A 17,048-nucleotide genomic window follows, 5' to 3' on the forward strand; every position below is an offset into this window, starting at 1 on the left:
ATTTAAATCTTTCATCCAATTAAACCTTCTCCTACCTGCCAGCTTAGAATTGACTCATGGTTTTAAACCAACCATGAGGAAGAAGGGAATGAGATATTCTGCTCTTTCACTGTCCTTTCTCTCCCCTTGCAAACACACATTTTTGCTACATTTGGCTCCTTCAGGCCAGGAAGAGAAGAGGGACAAGAAGTAAAGCATATAGCTTTAACTAGTTGGTGCTGTTGACTATATTCTCTCACACAGGGATTCAAATACTGACCATTTCATGGCACACATTAGTGAATTCCTCAGAGAACTCCACTTGCCCTGGTTCTTGACTTAGGTGATTTCCTCTCCCGATGACCTGTTGTGATATCTCATCAGCTTCTATCCCTGGTGGTGACCACATGTGACCTTGTTCTGCCATGATTCCCTCACCCCAGTGGACAGACTTTTGGGTTGGAGCCCTTTAGAAATGGCACTCAATGTGACCATTCCACCACCTATTCACCCAAAACTGGCCTGGCGAACATTTGGCATCTTTGCTCTGCCCAGTCCTACTGCTGCTTTCTCCTCTTGTCCTACCTACCCTCTTCAGCTACTCTTGTTTCTTATTTACGTGTGCCCCTAAGCTCCTGGGAGCACACATGAGTTTGATCCCAAAGCTCATCCACTTGGGCACTCTGGTGTTAGCAGTACATGGCAAGTGCTAAACCAAGAGACGTGAGGTCAGAGAACCTGTTCTGTTCTGGCAGATAACACTTACCTCTAAAAAACTTCTTTTGAGGCTTCCCAAAGGCACTTAGGGAACATGTAGCTCATATCTTTCCTCACATGGAGAATAGGGGAAATACCTTCTCTACTATGAACTCTGCCAAGAATTCTCTTCCCGGGGAATTCTTAGTTTACTTTTATACAGTGTGCTGGGGGTAAAGGTCACTGAACTAGGTTGGATATTTCTCAGCAAGTCATGCTGAGATTTATCTAGTGACTATTGAATGTAGCTTTGTATTTTAGCTGAAATTTCAAGGTAAGGGAAAATGTTCTATTCCAAAGCCTGCTACACTTGTGTTTGAGGGTGTGCAGTAATTTTTATGGTACACATAAAATGAAGATGTTGAATTAGTTCATTTTCTAAAGGCTCCTCTGTCAGTAAAATATACTGGGATTTATCTGCATTCCTTTATTTGAGAGTCTAGCTTTTTGAGAAAATAAAAAGTCAGGAAGTAACCCCCAAAGGCCTCAGAACAAGTAAAAATAATATTTAATAACACACACACAGCATGAGTACTTTATTTGGTAGAAGATTTCCTTGGGTCTCTCCTCAGTGCCCAATTATTCTGACTCTTTCATATACTTTAGCTCAGATTAAGTCATTGAATACTACAAAATTACTGTTTAGTTGCAAACAACTTAAAAGTGCTTATCAATTAGCATGTTGTTCATTACAACTAAAAATCTAACTCAAATAGACTTTAAAAATAAAAAAAAAATGTACTGTACATGAAAGTGACATGTCTACAGGCTTCAGACAAAGTGTGACCCAGGTTCTCACCAAGGACCTAGTTTCTTTTCTTTTTTTCCCTGCATGGTTTTGGCTTTATCTTAAATCTGACTTTCCTTACAGTTGTAAGGAGTTGTCAGAAGCACCTGACAGTTAAATATTTCTTTTATGTCCACTGGCCATCTTTTTTGCTAAGTCCTAAGAATAAGAAAGGAAACTTTTTTCTCAAAACCTCCTAGGAAATTCTTTTAAACTGAATTAGAACAAATGAGGTCATGTGCTCACTTCTGCATCAATAACTCTATACAGGAGAATGGGGTGCTCTGATGGGCTTCAGTCTGGGCCCACTCTGAAGCCAAGGATTAGGATCAGTTCTAATTAAAATATATAACTGGAAATTAGGGGGCACCTGGGTGGTCATTAAGCGTCTGCCTTCAGCTCAGGTCATGATCCCAGTATCCTGGGATCGAGCCCCGCATCAGGTTCCCTGCTCCGTGGGAAGCCTGCTGCTCCCTCTCCCATTCCCCATGCTTGTGTTCCCTATTTCACTGTCTCTCTCTCTCTCAGTCTCTCTCTGATAAATAAATAAATAAATAAATAATCTTAAAAAACAAAAACAAAAAACATATAACTAGAAATTAACTAGAAATTAGGGGAGTTGTTAGGGAGGAAGAAATAAAGAATAGATGATGAGAAGCATGAACAGATGTCTACTATACCAACTTAGGAGGGGAAAGCAGAAATTACTATCAAAATTTGGTAATGTCTTATAGAACCTAAGGACAGGAATGTTCTGGACCTCAAGAAGGAATGGAATTGGTAATGAGAAGTTCTTTGTGAATCCTTGCACACTTTTTCACTGCCTCTTGTTTCTTAAGCATCTACTTTACATAGGGTTTAGGGTACAGGCCATATAATGGCTTCTCATCGCTCTCAAGTATATATATTACAATCACAGACTCACAGAGAATTTAACACTCACTCTGGTTCCAGACTCCACATTCCCTGGTAGGGACCATTGATCAGCCTAGTCAGGTGGGCTGTCCTTCATGCAGTCAGCTGTTTCCACGCACTAGGTTATTATAAGCAAACTTTGCTTCTTCTAGGATCCTGTTCCTGTGTATCAGGAAGGAGTTGAGGTGACCCCAGGGAGTTAGGCACTCTTCACACGATATGTCTACCGCAGGTAGTAAATGCTCGAGACAGGCACATCACTGCAACCTGTCAGCCACAAGAGAAAGAAAAAGAATTTACAAATCAGACACAAGAGTTTGAGAGTATGGAAATGCATCAAGACAGTTCTACATGACCCAATAGTCTATATTCATGATAATTCTGGGTCATTTAATGTGACACTGGGTTCACTCTTCTGGTTAAATTGAAATTTTACCCTTGTGGAATAATGTGTGGCCATTGTTATCTAGTTAGTATAACCTACAGCTACCCTATTCGGTCTTTGTGGTTTCTTTAACCTCTATACATGGGTGAGATTAATTGTTAAGATTCCCTTCATTGTATGTATCTGCAGTTATTTCTGATACCAATTCTGAACCACCACAGTTGTTTCTGATGTGAGTTCTTTCAACAGACATTTCCCTATCACTAAACAGAGATGATGATGATTTTCCTCTCACTAAATGGTATGCTTGCCTTCTTCCATAATGTGTGCAAATTTTTTTTTTACATAGTATTGACTGAAGTGATGAAGATGGGTGTTATTTATTTTAGTTTCCAGAGGAGAACTTGTCATCAAACTGTTTACAGATATCATTATCCCCAAGTTTTGGTCACAAAACTGAATATATCTACTGAATGGTTTCTCTATGCTGAAGTCTGGTTCACTTGAGAAGTAATGCCATGTCTGTTCTGAAAGACCCTCAAGCACATAGAACTGGAATAAAATAAGAGAGACTTATTACCAGAGAAGCTAAAATAAATTGTACTCATCTATCAGTGTAGCAGGAATGCTGAGAAGTTAGATCCTGGACCACCTCCCTTGAGCCTCTGTCCTATCTTTCCTTAAATTGGTCTAGATTTATATTCCCTTCTGGAGACAGGGCAGCATCATGGTTAGGAATGCAAACTCTGGAGTCAGAAAAGATTGTAGCATTAAGAACATGGGCTGGATTAGAATCCAACGTCTTTCACAGGGAAACTCAAGGAAAATTACTTACCTTCCCTCACTCATTTTTTCCTTTATATGAGAGTTTTAATGTTAGTAAAAATAATACCTACCTCATAGGGCACCTGTATAAATGCAGTGCCCATATTTAGTGCACCGCCCCCTATAACCTCCTTTTGTATTCTTTACTAAACTGTTTTCTTTTTCTTGTCTTTTAGGGAAAGAAAACCATTTCATTGTTGAATAAACATTAAAACTGAATACACATCACAGGCAATCTGCTGAAAGATTGCAGAGACAGAAAGATCTCATCCCCAGTTACATACATATCTTTAAGATGAGCCATAACTAGTCCTCAAGTAAGACTGTTTGATAGTGCCATTTGCCACATGTAGTTTGTCCTAACCTTGCCTGGTAAGTAGAGTGATGCTGTGTGCTAGCTAATTGACTTTATCTGAAGAAAAAAAAAAAAAAAAACTTCCCATTTTTATGGCAGGAGATGGTGTTGTATCTTGGAATAAGGCACACATCTAAGCTATGTTCCTATCCTCCCATAGAACCTAGGTGACAGAGGTGCTTGTATCCTTTGCTCTGCCCTTAATTACCCAGCAACTTGACCTTTTCAATATTTTTTTCAGGAAGTTCAACGTTTTTTGAGAAAATTGAGATATAATTGGCAAATAGCACTATAATTAAATGTAGATGTACAACATAATTCAGTATTTGTATGTATTGTGAAATAATCACCGCAATAAGTCTAGTTCTTCCAATCTTACTGCGTCTTTATATACCAATGTAAGATATCTGAAAAATCTCACCATGCTTGAATATCAAATCATCCTTATTTTCTTTTTCAAACATTTCTCAACACTTTTTTCTGGAACCATCTACCTTAGTGAAATCCTAAGTCTCTTGGTCAGTTCAGGTTTCTTTCTGAGGAGCAAAGGCCAAATTCCTTGGTAGTGACTGGTGCTTTCTTCTGATCTGAAGAAGAAATGCTGGCCTATTTTTTAGCTCTGTTTTCTGGGACATGCCTAGTAATCCTCTGGTCTTTAAGAGCTAAATAGTAGTCACAGTTTGAATTAATGACTGCGCAGTGGCCATGTGTATCATAATACTTACCCTCCTTTGCCAGTACCTTTATTTAAAGTAACAAACTCTTAAAAACAAAGCAAAGCAAATAGTATATACACATTGTAATAGAAGATGCTTAGCGATAATGGAATAAAGCCCCTGCCCCTGAGGCAAGGGCTAGGAGTCACCTTGTTCCCTGTAGCTGGAGCCTGTCAAAGCTGCCTTAGAGGGGTCTAACGAGAACCACAACACACAGATCAAATTCCAAGGGCCTTTATTTATAACAAAGGGGGCACTTACTGAGCAGACTGGAAGTACTTCTTACCCACAGGACAATAGCTTCCTTTCAAGTTCAGAGAACCCCTTACCTTGCAAAACTGACAACACTATCTGAAGGGGTTTAATTCTAAGAAATACTTCATTATTAAAACTTTGTGGTTCGTACCCAAAGAAAGCTGAAGTGGATGTAATGGCCTCTGGGTCTGTATTTTGATATATACGTCATAGCACCAACTGTTGTTAAATGGAATCTTACAGTAGAGAGGACTTTGAGAGAATCCAAGACAGTCCTATTTATTAAAACATTGATATGAATGTAGATTTACAAGTGGGAATATCACCATAATTTAAGTTTAAAGTGGAAATGTAAAAAAAAAATCATGGAGAAAGACAAATTTATGGAATGATTTTATCACTAATACTTCCTAGTCTAGAGCTGCAAACCCCTTTAGCCAATTTCTTTAACTGCACTGCTCCCTGGTGGTAAGATGGTTTAGTACATTGACAGAAAGAGGCCGGTTGGGAATGAAGGAAAACAGGTAAGACTGTAACAAGGCAAGGGACAATAGGTCAGAAGAAATAAAATAGAAAAGTTTGCTGGAAGACTAGTCAGAAGATCCTGCCAGTGAGAATGTTGGCGGTAGCCGTTGGGACCGTGTAGGAGCTGCTTTTGCTGCTCATCTGTTTTTGTCAGCTCTCTTGAATTCCTTTGATTTTGCTTGGTTTGTTTTGTTACATTTTGCTTTGCTTTGAGGCCTTGTGAAGGGTCGGTGTTGTGAGAGTGAGTCACACTTCTCAGCCGCCACTATCCTTGTGCTCCCTATCATCTTGGAGAAGTGTGGCCTAGGAATTTGGATGATACTAGTCCACACACGGACACTTGGCAGAGGAGATGGCAGAATAGCTTAGTGGCCCAGAGGAAATTCCTCTGGGGAGCATTTTACTCTTTTTACTACCTTGGAGGCTGACAGCCAAATGAGGGCCTTGATGCTTGTTTATAATTTATGCCTCTCTAATCTCCATGAGGTGAGGAGGCCTGTCATGAAGATCACAGTTAGAGAGATGCTTGGAAAATAAAAAGGAAAACTAACAATGCTGAGGAGTAAGCACAAAGTGCAGGGACAGAGGCACCAGGTGATTGTCACAACTGAGCATTACATTTAGCTCTAAATTTCCTCCTAGCTAAGGAAAAACTGGAAATACAGGGAATAATAGAGTGTGCATTACACGAGAGGAGGAAATACAATGTCCTTCACATAGTTTCTGTGACTGGTTGGAGTTGTTAGCTAATGCTGTGGTGGGAATCATTTTACCATATGTATGAAATCAACATGCTGGACACCATAAACTCACACAATGTTGTTTGAAAATTATATCTCAATAAAACTGAGGCAAAATTTTAAATGACTCGAGATAGAGAGTTCCTGGCATTACATTCCAAGAGGAATTTATCCTAGAAATTTTAGACTCATAAATAAACACCAAACTGTGAGGCATCCAAATGCATAGTCGATTGTATTCCAGAAGGGCTTGCAGCTACTGGGTCTAGTTGAGTACTTGCTGTGATGAATAGTTCCCATTTGTCAGTGTTTCCTAGCTTCTGGTGGGACCCCTAGTGGTCCATGGAGTTATTGCAAAGTGTCCATGAATCTAGCTTCTAGATGCATAATCTCAGGAGGGAAAATTAATGTTTTGTGCAAACGTACTAATATTTTTTTAAAATGTAAGGATAACTAGAACTAGCAAAATATAAATTTATGTAAAAGAACACTGAGTTCAAACTAGCATTTCCTCATTATATATTTTCTTAGTTAGATTCTACTAACAATACGATTGTTAAGATTTGATATTACAAGGAGGTCCTTTTGCTTGACAGAGTTGTGAACCATCACTGATGCAGATGGTCTAGATGGTGTTACTGCTCTGAGCAGAGAAGGCAGACTGTCTACCCCACCCCCAGCCCTTCCCTAGTCACTGCTCTCAACTGTTTTTCATGTTCTGAGATGAGCTCCAAGAAAGGCACCCATGTGTTCAGATGCTCTGGGGCTTTGTTCAGTAATCAGCTTTGTGGTTTTAGGAGGCCCAAAAGAACTTCAGGGCTTTCCACTCTGAACCCTTTGTTCAGGAAGCTTAAGAGACTTGTTGTGGTTTCAGAAATGAAATGCTTGAAGTTCTGGAGTTGGCACAAACTACTGTTCCTGCTCAAACGGATGGTAGGAAGAAAAGCAGCCATAGGGGCTGGTGGCCCAAAAACTGAAGCTGTGGTTATCTCCACAGACAACAGCTCTTTAGCAGGCTTGCAATTGCTTCATACCCTTTCATGTGGGCAAAGAAAAAACTTTATCAGACAGAGAGTCTCTATTCTCTTGAAACGCCGGGCTGAGAGGAGAGGAAATTGGGCAGCAGATCGTGACAGAATTTACAACAGGGAAAATCACATCTCTGCTGAGTTCTTCCTTATCACAGGGACAACTACATGCCCCTGGATGCGTCACCGACGCTTGTGTGCTGGCTGATGCTCAGACTGCAACATGAGGCCCCCTGAGAGAAGAAGGCAGAGCTCTCTGAGGCAAACCTGAGGTCTTAAGCCGCCGTGCTGTGGATCGCCTGTTTTGGCTTGGCTGTTTAAGGGCAGAGGCCAATGGCTGCAAGATTCCAAAGCTAAAATGGGCACTGCAAAGCCTTGTGAGAGAAACATTGTTACACAGAATTTCAGCTGTTGCAGTTACCACAGTGCCATTAAACAAGCCATCCAGTCACCACCAAAGGTCAAGCTGGTACATTTGTTAAGGAGACTACCAAGGTCACAGTTTGTATGTCTTTAGTTATAACTCTAAGGGCACATATTGAATCTAGCCAAAAATGTCTTTCCTACTATTTATCATAGCCCCTCAGTTGTACCATTGGAAATTTATTTCTTCAAGTCAAGAGTCTTTCAGTCTCTCTTAGAATACGAACATTCTGAGATGGTGGGTGGTGCAGTCCACTGAGCAGCCGATTCTTTGTTTCTGCTCCGGTCCTGATTGCAGGGTCATGAGATCAAGCCCCATATCAGGCTTGTGCTCCATGAAGTGTCTACTTGAGTCTCTTGCCCTCTCCCTCTGCCTCTCCCTGCCTCTCTTGCTCTTTCTCTATCTCTAAATAAACAAAATAAATCTTAAAAAAAAAAATACAAACATTCTGGTGGGTATATCTGGTAGGAATAGGGGAAATGACTGGTGTCTGAAGGTGAAGCAGAGTGCTGGGAACAGAATGATAAAATAAAAAGGCCATACCGATTGTGCTTATAGCTTGGAAAGCCTAGAATAGTAACCTGTGGTCAGAAATAGGTGGCTAAAGGCAAAATCACAGTCCGGGCAGAGTCTGACTAGCTCATGGCCCAAATTCTCAGCTCCCCTTCCTTTCTTGCTGGGTCCTCCTCCCCTTTCGCTGACTAACTTCAAACTCTAAACTCTTCTTTTACTCCCTTTGCTCCAGCAATGCTGTCATACGAAAGCACTGAGCCAAGGAAATATTCACTCATATCTTGATTCTTTAGGTAAGGAATTCCACTTCTGTTTTCCCATATAAAAGAGAGCTAGTGGGGCACCTGGGTGGCTCAGTGGGTTAAAGCCTCTGCCTTCAGCTCAGGTCATGATCCCAGGGTCCTGAGATCAAGCCCCACATCGGGCTCTCTGCTCGGCAGGGAGCCTGCTTCCTCCTCTCTCTCTGCCTGCCTCTCTGCCTACTTGTGATCTCTGTCTGTCAAATAAATAAAATCTTAAAAAACAAAACAAAACAAAACAAAAAAAACTATATATAATATAAAAAAAAAAAAAAGAGAGAGAGAGCTAGTGCCATCATGGTTCCCTGATGCTAAAGTAACAAACAAACAAAGAACATATTTTTCTTGCTTTTCTGAAATCTGGAAACATTTTAAAATGTATATATTTAATATGGGAGTGTTTCTTTTTATATATATATCCCAAAAAGTTGTTATTAAATACATGCTGTATATTCTAATTAATGGCTCCATAAACTAAAAAATATATAGTTTGTTTTTGTTTGCTCTTTCTCACAAGTTAATATAAGGAATAAATGTGATAATTCTTGTGAAAACTTGGCAGTATATCAAGGTAGACAATAGAATGCCATGAGATTTTTTTTCCTAGAGGGTCTCCTATCTCTTGAACGATGGTTCAAATGATTCCCAAGGACATCTTGTGCAACAGACACATGAGGCTCTCTTTCTTATAGGCACAATGTTATAAGATTGGGTTCTATTATTAGAAAATTCTTTAATATCAGAAAAATATCCTTATTTAAAAAAAGAGAGAAAATACAAGTATATATTCTTACAAACATTAAAAGTAAACATAATATAAATTATATATATTATGTATATTATATATATTAATTAATATATATTCAAAGGAAACATTAAAAGATGTTCCTTTAGGGATTTTTCTGCATGGTCTGGGTTGACCAACACTTTTTAAAAATATGAATCCAATGAAATTTTGATAGGAAATGTCTTTCTATTTTTCTAAATATCCCATAGAAAACATAGTTGGTCTTGATTACTCTAAGACTTGTTAAGGTATGATGACTGTTTTGAGGAAGATGGCTGTTGGGCTTCTGGCAGATCAAGGTTTGGGTACAGACCAACCTTGTGGTACCTTCCTATGGTATCAGGTAAATTGGCCCTGCTCTTCTTCCTGGTCTATTCTTTAGAAAATTTTTATATAGGAGATATTCTCTCTCAAGTCTCAAACTTTAGGATATATAGTAACAGGGCTTCTAGGGGTCTGATTGTGGACAGCATTTTCAGATTCCAAGAATTTGATTTTCCTAAAGTTAGATGTAAATTCATGGCAATCAAGATTCAAACTTAGAACTGTGTCCTGTGGGGATGGATAACATATTTTTACAACCAAAAATATGTTATTTGTTGAATATCTACTCTGTGCTAAGTTCTATATTAGGCATGAGATATGCAAAGATGAATATGTGTTGTTATAAACTGATAAAAAATATAATTATATGAGCTAGAAATTCATAGAAGAAAATTCTATATTGTCAATAAACATGTAAATGTGTGTGACTCACTAACAATTAAAAATACGTAAGCATCTCGGTGGGGAGTCTTGTGCTCCCAGATGCAATTGACCCTGTGGCAGTGGCTGGCTTGAGCAACACTGTGAGCAACACTGTGAGCAACACTGTCGGATTCTTGGACAGCCCCGCCTACCATTGCTGGACTACAGATGCTACTCCCAGTGGCAACTTTTGAAGATGTTTCTATTCCTGAGAAGCTCAAGCTTAGATTTGTTGAAAGAGCACCATTTGTGTCAAAAGTGAGAAAAGAATCTAAGAACTTGAGTGACATATAGGGAACTTCTGCTGAAGTTACTAAGTTCACAGAAAGCAGTTTTGCGATCTTGGCACTTGGTGGTGGTTACCCCCACTGGGGCCATTTTGAAATGATACATCTAACAATGAACACTATATGAACCCCAAAAATATGTTTGCCTTATGGAGAGCATCAGCCCCTTTCAAGCTCATCACCTGCAAGGGTATGAGACAGCATATGTGGGAAGGCAAAACTGCTTTTGGCAACAATGTGATTCCTGTGAAGGTTGGCCATCTCATATGGAGATGGGTGGGCATTGTAAATGCAAAGAGGTACAAGGTTTCCTTGATCAGGTTGCCCACAAATTGCCCTTCTCAGTGAAGGCTGTGTGCATAAGACTCTAGGGAAGATGTGGAAAGATCAAGAGGTATGAGAACAGAACAAACCAAACCCCTGGATTTTTGAGCATATAGCCACTGCCAAAGCTGGGAGTATGGAAAGTCCTAAGCCTGTATAATTTCACCCAGAAGGGGAGGTCCTGGGACAAATTCTATATGCCTAAATGTGTGTAGTGAGAATGTAAAAAATAAATTTACAAAGGCTACTGAGAGGGAAAGAATCTACATTTTTATTCCCCTTAGCCTACCCTTAAAGTCTTTGGGTAGCTCAGATGTCTAACCAAGGAGCAGCATATGAATAAATTATTTCTGAAAAATTATACAATTTCTGTTGATTTTTAAAATCTTTTTCAAGTTTTAATTTAAATTCCAATTAGTTAATGTACAGTGTAATATTAGTTTCAGGTGTAGAATTTAGTGATTCATCACTTACATACAATTAGGTAATGCTCATCACAAGTGCTCTCCTTAATCCCTATCACCCATTTAACCCAACCCCTCACCCACCTCCCCTCCAGTAACCCTCAGTTCGTTCTCTGTAGTCTAGAGTCTGTTTTCTCATCTGTCTCTTTTTTTTCCTCCCACTACATTTATCTGTTTTGTTTCTTAAATTCCACATATGAGTGAAATCATTTGATATTGTCTTTTTCTGACTGACTTATTTCACTTCACATAATACCCTATAGCTACATGTCATTGCAGATGGCAAGATTTTGTTCTTTTTTATGGCTGAGTAATATTCATTTGTGTGTGTGTGTGTGTGTGTGTGTGTGTACACACACACCCCTCATCTTCTTAATCCATTCATCAGTCAATGGATATTTGGGCTTTTTCCATAATTTTGCTTTGATTGTTAATACTGCTATAAACATTGGGGGTGTGTGTATTCTTTCAAATCAGTGTTTTTGTATCTTTTGGGTACATACCTAGTAGTACATTTGCTGGATCATAGGTTAATTCTATTTTTAACTTTTTAAGGAACCTCCATACTGTTTTCTAGAGTGGCTGCCCCAGTTTTCATTCCCACCAATAGTGTAAGAGGGTTCCCTTTTCTCCACAGTCTCATCAACACCTGTTGTTTCCTGTATTGTTAATTTTAGCCATTATGACTGGTATGAGGTGCTATTTCATTGTAGTTTTGATTTGTATTTTCCTGATGATGAGTGATATTGAACATCTTTTTATGTCCCAGAAAAAGGAGAGATAGAAAGGGGGAAGAAGGTTTATTTGAGGAAATTGTTGCAGAACATTTCCCTAATCTGGGCAAGGAAATAGACATCCAAATCCAGGAGGTACAGAGAACTCCCATCAAAATCAACAAAAGCAGACCAACACCAAGATGTAGTATAATTAAATTTCCAAAATATACTGATAAAGGAAAAATCATAAAGGAGCAAGACAAAAGCAGTCCCTAACTTAGAAGGGAAGACTTATAAGACTAACAGCATATCTCTCCACAGAAACTTGGCAAGCCAGAAGAGAGTGGCATCATATATTCAACACTCTGAATGGGGAAAATTAGCCAGGAATACACTAACCAGCAAGGCTTTCATTCAGCACAAAAGGAGAGATAAAGAGTTTCCCAGAAAAACAAAAGCTAAAGGATTTCATGGCCATTAAACCAGCCCTGCAAGAAATATTAAAGGGAACTCCTTGAGTGGGAAGGAAAGACCAAGAGCCACAAAGACTAGAAAGAAATAGAGAATATCTCCAGAAACAATGACAAAACAAGTAATAAAATGGCATTAAATGCATCTATTGATAATTACTCTTTATGTAAATGGACTAAATGCTCCAATCAAAAGATATAGGGTATCAGAATGGATAAAAAAAAAATAAGACCCATCTATATGCTGCCTACAGGAAACTCATTTATTTTCTTTCTTTCTTTTCTTTTCTTTCTTTCTTTCTTTCTTTCTTTCTTTCTTTCTTTCATTATTTTTTATTAACATATAATGTATTATTTGTTTCAGGGGTACAGGTCTGTGATTCATCAGTCTTACACAATTCACAGCACTTAGCATAGCACATACCCTTCCCAATGTCCATCACCCAGCCACCCCATCCCTCCAACCCCCCTGCCTTCCAGCAACCCTCAGTTTGTTTCCTGAGAAAATAAAAGTCTCTTATGGTTTTCTCCCTCTCTGGTTTCATCCTGTTTCGATTTTCCCTCACTTCCCCTATGATCCTCTGTCTTGTTTCTCAAATTCCTCATATCAGTGAGATCATATGATATTTGTCTTTCTCTGATTGACTTATTTCACTAGCATAATAACTTCTAGTTCCATCCACATCGTTACAAATGGCAAGATTTTGTTTGTTGATGGCTGCATAGTATTCCATAGTGTGTGTACACACATATACACACACACCACATCTTCTTTATCCTTTCATCTGTTGATGGACATCTAGACTCTTTCCATAGTTTGGCTCTTTCCATAGTTTTCCATAGTTTGGCTATTGTGGACATTGCTGCTATAAACATATAAATATTCGGGTGCATGTGCCCCTTCGGATCACTGCATTTGTATCTTTAGGGTAAATACCCAGTAGTGCAATTGCTGGATCATAGGGAAGCTCTATAAGAGACTCATTTTATACCTAAAGACCCCTGCAGATTAAAAGTAAAGTGATAAAGAAACATTTACCATGCAAATAGACATCAAAAGTAAGCCAGAGTATCCATACTTATATCAGACAAACCAGATTTTAAACCAAAGACTATAACAAGAGATGAAGAAGGGCACTATCTCATAACAAAGGGTCCTATCCAACAAGAAGATCTAATGATTGAAAATATTTATGTCCCCAAGTTGGGAGCACCCAAATATATAAAACAATATCTTGATTTTTTAAGTATATTATACTTACATTAAATAAAGTTCAAGGATTACCTCAGGAAAAAATATATATATCTGAGTTAAAATGAGAAATCACTCTTTTCCTTTTTTGCTCTGTTTAAAAACAATAGCTATATCCACTGTTAGAGAAAGTGTGTGTTTAACTTTCCTATATTGTTGATGAAACACAACCTTCTAGAGGAGATGTTCCAATTTGGCAAATTGCATCCAAAGAAAAATGTTTACCTTTAACTTTACAATTCGCATTTGGGAATTCAACAAAAGCAATAATAGAAAAAGGATCTCAATGATATGTATATAGATTTTTGCTGCAGTATTTTTCATAATAATAGTTTCATATGAGCCTTATTTACAGAATTCTTAAATAATTTACACGATAGCCTTTCAGGGGATTATTGATTATGTATTTCTATGTTAGGAAAGCTATCCACAATATATCATCAAGTAAAAATAACATAATACTATATACAGACTCATCCTATTCCTGTTTTCAAAAAAGTATACATACTTATATGCATACTAAGAAATTAAGAAAGATCCTCCAAGATGAGAAACGTGGACCATCTTTCATTTCTTTTTTATACTTCTCTGTAGTTCTTTAATATTTTTGCAATGAACTTTAATTACTTTCATTATGAAAAAAGCTACTAAAATCTAAATATCAAGCACTTTGCCCTCAGGGATATCACATTTGTATACGCTGGCATAGTTTTCCAAGCTGAAGTAAAAGTTATCTAATAATTCTAGAATTTTCAGCACTGGCAGAGCTAAGCTGTGAGTTCATCTCTCTTTTCAAAACCCAAACTCCAGTTCCAGGAAGAGAGTAGGAGATTCAGACAAGTCTTGCCTTCCTGTGGTCCAGTGAGCCAGCCTCTCCAATCTTTTTCTCAGCATTTTTCTGCTTATGGTAAATCAGATCCAGGTGATGTTATTTTCTGGAGAAGGGGAGGAACTGAAATTAATCAGAAGGTTCCCAAGTTCCAAGCACTCTGTTTATTACTCATATATCCTCCACTGATGAAGTCAGTGTTAACAAAGTAAGTGGCCTCAAATTGACAGAATCATGCTTCAAATCTAGTCCTCTGATTCCAAAACCCATGCTCTTTTCACGGGTTCCTCAATGTCTATTTCTGTGTATTTGTGTGTTCTCCAACATAGAGATTCCTCCTTTAGTATGAAATAGTTTGTGCCTAAATGTTTGCACTTAATTGGGTCTTCCTTCGAAGAAGTCTATAGTGGGCACATTTCTCTCATGCCCTAGCTTTCTTTAACTGGCTAGAGACCTGCACAGTCCACCCATCCATCCATCCATCCATCCATTCTTTCATCTACCCATCTTTATGTATATCATCTCCATTTATACATTCTTCCATCTAGTATTTGTTAAGAGCACTATAGTTTAGAGTTTAAAGGCATGGTCCCTAGAATCAAATTGGCTGGCTTCAAATCATAGCTCTACCATTTACCAGATATAAGACCATAGACAAATCACTTAAATACTTTGTGACACTTTTTTCTGTAAATTGGTGATAATAACAGTATTTACCTCATAATGTTGTGCACATTAAATGAATTAATTAATCTAAAGTACTTGAAGTAATGCCTGGCATGTAATAAATACATTCACATCATGATTAATATCATGTGCCAGGCCCTGGATACTAAAATTTCAAAGTAGAACAAAATAGGGTTTCTGCCTCCAAGACTAGATTTTAGTCTAGAGGAAGGGATGGGTACATGTATGACCAAAAGCACAGAGTTCTGTAGGGACAGCACTGGAGAAGGTGGGCATTAAGGAGGCTTCCCAGAGAAGAGATTGTATAATCTGAAGTCAACCACCTAAGGTGGGAAAGGCAAGGAAGAAAGCCTGGAGGCAAGAATGTGTGCCAAACTTGAGGCACCCAGGTAGTTCAGAACAACTGAGGTGCAGAGTACTAGAGGGTATGGGAGAGATTCAACTGGAGAGGGGAGGTCAGCTAGCTCTAGTTCTTTGAAAACTTTTATAGAAGTGCCTTAAATTAGTGGAGCTCACTACACTCCTTCTCCTTTACTTGTATTTAAATCTTTTTGCCTGTTATTGCCCTTAATAACAACACCTCAGACCTAAAAGACAAGGTTGGAGGTCATGGGTAAAAACTCTCCTTTCATCATGCTTTCAGTTTCTGGGATGAAATGACTAGGTCATACCTGTTATACCTGTGTCTGGAAACTTCACCATATTTAGAGTCTCAGACTGTGGGAGTGGGATTCACAGTGTCCCCAGCTTTGGGGGAAAATGACTCCCCAGCCATTTGGGCTTAGCAGGCTTTTTGGGACCAGATGCCTCTCAACACAGACAACAACAAGGACATATACTGGACCCATACTCCTGCCTTCAGTGGAAATCATAGTGTGTCTGGCAGGCTGATCAGCTTAAGCAGGCAGATTTATTTTATAATTCTTACATTGTCTTTCTCAACAATAATTATGTTCGAAGAAGCACTTGAGTGCTGAAACTCCCACTAAGATTTTTATGACTGTCTTGACTTCTTAAGTACTACTCTCCTTCTATTTCTTTATTTGCCTTTAAAGTATTAAGTATTAAAGTGTCTTTTGATTATTCAGGGTTTTTTAATTAAATATTTTATTTATTTATCTGACAGAGAGAGACACAGCGAGAGAGGGAACACAAGCAGGGAGAGTGAGAGAGGGAGAATCAGGCTTCCTACGGAGCAGGGAGCACCATGCGGGGCTTGACCCCAGGACCCGGGATCATGCCCTGAGCAGAGGGCAGATGCTTAATGACTGAGCCACCCAGGCACCCCTGATTATTCAGTTTTAACTAGTCACAAAATTTATGTATTCTTAAATTTTGTCTTCAATTCATTTCTTAGATGTTCTCTATGAAATATGTGTCTCTTGTTATATTTTGAAATTCTCTTTAAAAGTAACGTAAAGATGCTCACTGGACTGGTTGCCAGTTTCCAGAGAAGGTTCAAATCTTGTTACCTATATCTTCAAAAGGATTTCTGTAGGTCTGTCACAACACCTTCAGTGTTTCTCTGTTGGCTTCTGCTTGCTTTCAGTTTTTTGGTGTAACATCCTCCATAGGGTATTTTTGGCAGCAGAGCTTGTGTGAATCAGTCTCCCTTTCATTTCTGAGGCAAACCAGTGATTCATCTTTGGTACAGGAGGACTTTCACAAACATAGCTATATTGTTTTGTATAATTAAGGTTTGAGTTAGGGAGACAGATCAGTGGGAACTGTCTCACGGGCATTCAGTTTTCCAGTTAGTTCTTTACTGCTGCTCCTGTCAATGGTACCAAGAAGAGTGTGAGTGCAGGTGTAGGTCTTCTGTGTCTGATTTTGACACCACCCCAGCTCAGAAGGCCATGGGATGGGTGGACGAATAAAGGCTGGAAGTTGAAACTGTAAGTGCATTAAAGAGTAATAAAGTCATATGTGTCTTGATGTGCTATCCTGCAAAGGGCACAGGCTCCCCTATATTATATTCCTGCC

General features: G+C 38.7%; 1 pseudogene; it reads left to right on the plus strand.

The window, feature by feature from the left end:
• Positions 1-9,560: 9,560 nt before the first annotated feature.
• LOC125094125 (39S ribosomal protein L16, mitochondrial-like) lies at positions 9,561-10,862 on the plus strand (annotated as a pseudogene).
• The last annotated feature ends 6,186 nt before the right edge of the window (positions 10,863-17,048 follow it).

Source organism: Lutra lutra, chromosome 2 (assembly GCF_902655055.1).
Source record: "Lutra lutra chromosome 2, mLutLut1.2, whole genome shotgun sequence".
NCBI classification, from domain to species: Eukaryota; Metazoa; Chordata; class Mammalia; order Carnivora; family Mustelidae; genus Lutra; species Lutra lutra.